The following is a 6,386-nucleotide window of genomic DNA, read 5'->3' as shown; positions in this document are numbered from 1 at the left end:
TGGTATGTGGACCAGGGCATCAACATCCCCAGAGAATTTGTTAGAAATGCAGACTCTCAGGTCCCACAGACCTACTGAATCAGAAACCACATTCAACAGGATGATCAACTGATCTGTATATACATTAAAGCTTGAGCAGCACCATCAAGGATGAAACTGAGAAAATCAATAATCGGAATAAATAAGTTAAATAAATAACAAGTACTTCTTCCTCATTTAATTTACTTTCCTCACTTACCACTCTCAGTACCTGGTGGGCCACGTATTACAACTTCCATCTCGCATGTGAGACACAGGAGACTGGATGATCGCCCTGATGTCACAAAGCCAGCAAGCAGAAGAGCCAGGATTTAAATACAAGAAATTTGACTCTGAAATCTAGGCTCTTAGTCACCACCAATAACTATTCTGCTTATAACTCCAGTAGGGTTTTTGTTGTTGTTTTTTACCACATCACAATGCCTCTCTATTGGCAATTTCATTCATGAGTAACCAATTTAAGCCTTTTCCTAAAACTAAAAATAATATATATCCATTTTAGTTGAACAAATGTTTATTAAAGTCTGTTTTATAACAAACAACCCTGACCTTGTGGAGTTTATAGTGCTAGGCCAATAAGAGTAAGTGCTCAATAAATATTTGCTGAACCAATCCATCAGTGAATTACTTTTTTATAATATGCTAAGTGATAAGGAGCAAAGATGAGACACCTGTACACTTTCTGGATATTAAGACGTTTCCTGTAAATGATGTATGCTGAGCTGAATCCATACAGAGAAGAAGGGTCAACCAGACAAAGAAGGAGGGTAGGAGATCCCGGGCATGCTAAGAGGTTGGGCTTTATCACGGGATTATAAGATTCACTAAAGTACTTAAGGGGAGGTATGGACTTAAATCGATATGTATGCATGCATATATACATAGTTATACATAATAAATTCAAAATATCAAGAATGAAGCCCCCAAAGCAATCAGACCTTGAAGTCTAAAACTAAACCATAGGATTTAGCTTACTATTGATCATATTCTGCCAGAGGGTAGAAATGTGTGGTTTGTAATTGTTGTCTTACCTCCCTACACCTGGGAATGAAGAGAAAGGGATTCATACCGGTTGTCTGCGGGAGGGGCAAGGTCCAAAAGGAGCTGGAGGAAATGGAGATTTGACCTGAGAACTGTCAGAAAAAGAAAAGGGGAGCCCTCCCTTAGTTTCATTATCAGCTCTTAGAAAGAATTATAGAAAATAGGAGCAGGACAGCTCAATTTGAGTGAAACATCAGTTTTCTCTTTGACACCTAAGTGATACCTCATTAAGATGTCTGCCCCTGAGAATTCCCCTGAAAAGTGGAATTCTTCTCTTCTTTAGCTTGTGTGCAATTTTTAAAGCAGATTTTCTTGGAACTTTTATTAAGAATTATAGATATCCCAAGAATAATTTCCATATCTTAGTATCTCTATACAGTGATGGAAGAAAAAACCTATTGTTTTCCTTTCTCTCCTATTTTTGCTTATATCTTGTTTTATCTCAATGTATTAAATAGATAAAGTAACATTGTTTAAGAAGACAGGGTTACTTGTATTATTCGTTGTATACGTCAAGGTTTTTCTTCATCAAAGAAACCAAATTTCCTATGTTCTTTATTAGGGCTTCAGTGTTACAGACCTTCCCCTTGAGGTATTTTGTAAAGCACAAAGGGTTCCAAAGAAAAATGCTTTCATTCTCAGTTGCCCAAACCAACCGTCAGACTTGTAAGGCTTCCTCTTCAATAGGGTGTGTTGGAATCTAAATTCGTGTTTGAGGCCAAGCACCCCACAGTCAGGAGTGCAGGGATGGTGTTTTTTCTTTGTCCAGACACCATCAGGAATAAGAGACATGACCTTCCCCCCAAAAAGACAGACATGACCCAAGAGATTGTAGGTCCAGCAGAGATCAAAGCAGCCCTCCTTCAGAGGAACCCCTCAACTCCCTAGCCTGTCCTCAGAGAACATCAACAACAGTCTGTGTGAGGGCAAAAGGGAAGGAGGCGAGGGGTGGGGCGGGGGGTGGCCAGTTCACTTCCCGCCAAATGACAGGAAAGCAACTAGAGAGAATGTCCACCCACCTGCAACAGCCTTGTTTGCCCTCAGGCTCTTTCCATCCCTATCTTGGCATCCCCAGTGAAAAAATAATAGGTCACCCAAATATTTTAATAAAATATTTTGCAAAAGCAGATTCAGAGTATTGGAACTACCTTAAAACAAACCAACACAGCAAAGAGAAACCTCATGTACATTGTTCTTTGGTTCAAACATCAATTCTTGATATTCTTGTGATATCATAAAAGCATTAACCACACTGAAGAGAATTTTGATGGATAAATGTTTAAATTACCTATAAATTTTTACCATATTAGTACAAATATTTTCATGTGTATGTATTTTCTTCAGATTTAATTATATGAGCAAGTAAGTATTTATAGACACAGTTACGGGTCTATTTTTGAAACTACCTGTGAAAATATTTTGCCAAGTACTAAAGCCAAATAAGGGGATGATCAGTTTAAACAGCATATGAAGTTGTATTGACATTACACCAAATTTATTATCTATTCTAATTACCCCCAAATTTTGGAGACATAGCAAAACTGGTTATTAATGGATTAATAAGCATTTGATAAATGTCATCTGCTTCATTTCCCACACTTTAGAAAACCATGTGCTTTGAAGGTGTGTGTTTTTATTAACCTCTTAGCAGTTAGACATTTCTTGGTCATATAAACAAGTGGGTTGTTGAAGAGACTAATATACTAACGTTTAGTTTTTTAAATGCAGGGATAGCGTTTATCTCTAAGATAAGAAGATTAAGAAGTGACAATACCATACCATGTCAAGTGGCTGATCATGTACTGTGATATTTTATCTCTATGAGCATGGCCCAAAAGTGGACTGTGTGAAACCATGAATCCTCCCCTACAATAATACTGAACATTTCAACCACCAAAGTACCACTTTGCCATTGTCCATGGCTGTTCCTTCTGCCTGAAATATTCTCCACCTCCCAAATCCTCTCCACCATTAAATGGAAAGAAGCATTTCAATTTCTGCATTTTCTGTGAAACCTCCTCTGTTCTCTTAGAAATTTCTCCTTTATGAGACTTAGAACTCTGTTATGCTAAAATAAATACATGTTTTTAATAAGCTTACAAGTTTGTGTAGAAATTCTATTTTGTGCCAAATGTTATATTCAGGATATAGAGAATATAAGTTTCTGCCTTAGGGAGCTTCTGCCTGTGAAGGAAGAGAGAGAACATCTAGCTAAATAAATTGTAATAATGTGTGTGCCTTTCTATGCTAGAGATACTCACAGGCACATGGAAGGAGCCCTTAACCTGGCCTGTGGCATCAGGATAGCTTTCCAGAGGAGTAACACCTAAACCTGGGAGGAAGGATTGTTGTCCAGGCAGATCAGGTCATGAAGTGTGTTTCAGAAATAGAGAATCACATATCAAAAGGCATGAGACACCATGTCCAATTTCAGAAATTCAAGTAAAGTGCCTGGAGTGTAAAGTGCTTTTTTAAAAAATATATTTTTTATTGTTTTCAGAGAGGAAGGGAGAGATAGAAACATCCATGATGAGAGAGCATCACTGATTGGCTGCCTCCTGCACCTTCCCTACTGGGGAATCAAGCCCATAACCTGAACATGTGCCCTGACTAGGTATCAAACCATGACCTCCTGGTTCATAGGTCAGCGCTCAACCCCTGAGCCTCACCGGCTGGGCTAAAGTGCTTTTGGGGTGGTGGGACATGAAGCTAAAGAGGTAGAGGGGCCACATTGGGAAGAACCATTAGTGCCTGTATCAGTCATCTGTTGACACAATGAGACTGCCTAACAAAATATCCCTAAACTGTGAGGCTTAAAACAATAGCCATTTATAATTACTCATAAGTCTATAGGTCAGCAGGGTGGCTCTCCTGGTCTCATTTGGGGTCTCTTACATGTCTACAGTCAGAAGTGTGCATTGGGGAGGCACCCAGCTGACCTTAGCTGAGCCTTCTCATGTGTTTGGGGGTTGGCTGGCTGTCAGGTGGTTTAACTGGTCTTGACTCTTCTCCACATTCTTATCATATATCTGAAGTAGGTTAGCCTGAGCATGCTCTCATGACACAGAGCAATGAAAAAGATATGTCCGGCCAGCATGGCTCAGTGGTTGAACGCAGGAGGTCACAGTTCAATTCCTGGTCAGGGCACATGCCTGGGTTTGGGGCACAATCCCCAGTAGGGGGCGTGCAGGAGGCAACTGATCAATGATTCTCTCTCATCATTGATGTTTCTATCTCTCTCTCTCCCCCTTCCCTCTCCTTTCCTCTCTCTGAAATCAATAGAAGTATATTTAATTTTTTAAAAAAAACTATGGCAAAAGAGCTGACCAGCAATGAAGAAAGAGCATATGTTTTCTGAAATGTGTAAACATAAAAGACATCAACATAAGGGTAGTAAACAGCTGTCCTCACACCTAGACATGATGCAGAAAGTCCAGCATACAAGCCATGCTCATGCTATAGCTACTATTATGGACACGAAGAGATAATGTTTTATTATAATGGGGATGGTGGTATGTTTTGGTCCCTTGAAACGCTTCATTTGCGTTGCCAATAATTCTAGCTCTTGAACATGGAATACAAACAGGAGGCTGAGAACCTTGAATATAACAGAAAGCTTTATAGTTTTATTGAAGATCTGGAGAATACATACAGATCTTGGTTATCTGGGCATTCTCTCTCACATGAAGTATGGAATAAGGGAAAGGCTTAATTTAAGGATGGATTCTGCATCCCAGAGGCAATTTTCAGAAATGAGTAGTCAAAGTAAATTAGACCAACCCTAAAGCTGGTGTGTCTAACAAAGGACATTATATAATCTCAAATGTTCTCCTTTACTCTAATTTGTGCTTTGAGATGTAACTATCCCTCAGGGTGCCAGAAATAGAAGAGAGTGCTCAAAATTCCCAAAAGTGTTCCTCTCCTCCTGCCTCTCTATCTTCCAACTAAATTGTATCGGCAGCCCTTTTCTCCCCTGAAGGTTTTTGTCTGAACCAGATACAATGCTGGGGCCTCTCTTGGAGAAGCTTTTGCTTCAATAAATTTTATATGAGAAATAAATGTGAGAGCCTCCCGTCTCTGTCAGTCACATTCATTCAAAATAATAGCTCATGCCAGGACCGGAGGTTGTGGGGAGGAAAGAGAGGGGGGAGGCGGTAATGTCATGAATTGTTTTCCTGCAGCTGGTACTGCTCTAGTAACAACTGTTCATGCAAAACAAAAGATCACTTCAGAAGAGCAGAGACAGACAGACAGACAGAGGCCAACAGAAAGAGATTATTATAATCGTATTTTAGAGATCAAACAGCTTGAATTATGTTTGCTGGAGCCTATTTAAGTTTCCCAGTTGTTTCATATAAACATTACAATTTAACAAACCATTCCATAATAATATAGTATTAATGTAATGGCAAATGCATGTAAGAGTACCTCCAAGCATCTAGCAGGTTTCTTATCTTCTATTATCTTCCCCGGTGCTGGGGAGGAAAGAGAAAAGATGTTAACACAGGGAGGCAGTATAGCACAGTGGTTAAGAGCACCGCCTTGGCATCACATCAGAATCAAGTCCCACCTTTGCCTCTTACTATGTGACCTTTGGACAAGTGTCTTAACCTCTCCAAAGGCTCAGTTTCCTCAACTGTTAAATGGAGGTTGAAAATTGATCCACTTGATGGTTATTGTAAGAATTAAGAGAGTGAATGCACATAAGACCTTGAGCGCAGTGCCCGGACCCATCAAGAGCACTTAGTAAATGCTTGAATTTATAATCAATAAATGAAGGAAAAAATACTTTTTTGTAGACCTCTCATTTTCTGTCCTCATCCCATCCCCAATCTAAGCAAAACGAGGGGAAGTTTTTGGAAGTAGCTGCAGAAAGTCGTGTCAGATTGCTAAAGGAGAATGAGATGGCTCCAATATGCCCGACTCAGCTCTGCTGTTGGATCGAAGGCCTGTTACACAGCTGTGCTTGCTGCAGAGGATTCCTTCTCTCACCCTCTTGCCCCAACCCCACCCTGGGCAGGTCTCCGGTCACACAGCAGCCACCACGCCTGTCCACATGGGAGGTGAGTATTACAGGTCTGCACCCAGGTAATTCTTGGAAGTAAGGATTACACAATTTTTATGTAGAGACTCGTCCCCTGGGGCAAAAGTCCATAGTGATAAGAAGAGACAGGTGTGGAGGGCAGGGCAGAAGACTTCTGAAAAATCTTTTTTTAAAATATATTTTTATTGATTTCAGAAAGAAAGGGAGAGGAAGAGAGAGATGGAAACATCAATGATAAGAGAGAACCATTGATGGCTGCCTC

At 40.1% G+C, this 6,386-nt stretch overlaps 1 long non-coding RNA gene across 2 annotated transcripts; it reads right to left on the bottom strand.

Annotated features, from left to right (window-relative positions):
• Nucleotides 1-251: 251 nt before the first annotated feature.
• Nucleotides 252-6,070, bottom strand: LOC107182415. Of its 2 annotated transcripts, XR_001513135.1 has the most exons (4): nucleotides 5,651-6,070; nucleotides 5,509-5,555; nucleotides 1,071-1,165; nucleotides 252-313 (listed from the first exon to the last, which is right to left on the bottom strand). It is a non-coding gene; the product is annotated as an uncharacterized LOC107182415 (long non-coding RNA). The 2 variants fall into 2 exon arrangements; XR_001513134.1 differs by lacking the exon at nucleotides 252-313 and having other exon boundaries at nucleotides 747-1,165.
• Between the last annotated feature and the right edge of the window lie 316 nt (nucleotides 6,071-6,386).

The sequence above is a fragment of the Myotis davidii genome, unplaced genomic scaffold (genome assembly GCF_000327345.1).
Source record: "Myotis davidii unplaced genomic scaffold, ASM32734v1 scaffold394, whole genome shotgun sequence".
Taxonomy (NCBI): domain Eukaryota; kingdom Metazoa; phylum Chordata; class Mammalia; order Chiroptera; family Vespertilionidae; genus Myotis; species Myotis davidii.
This window is presented reverse-complemented; position numbering and strand designations above follow the sequence as displayed.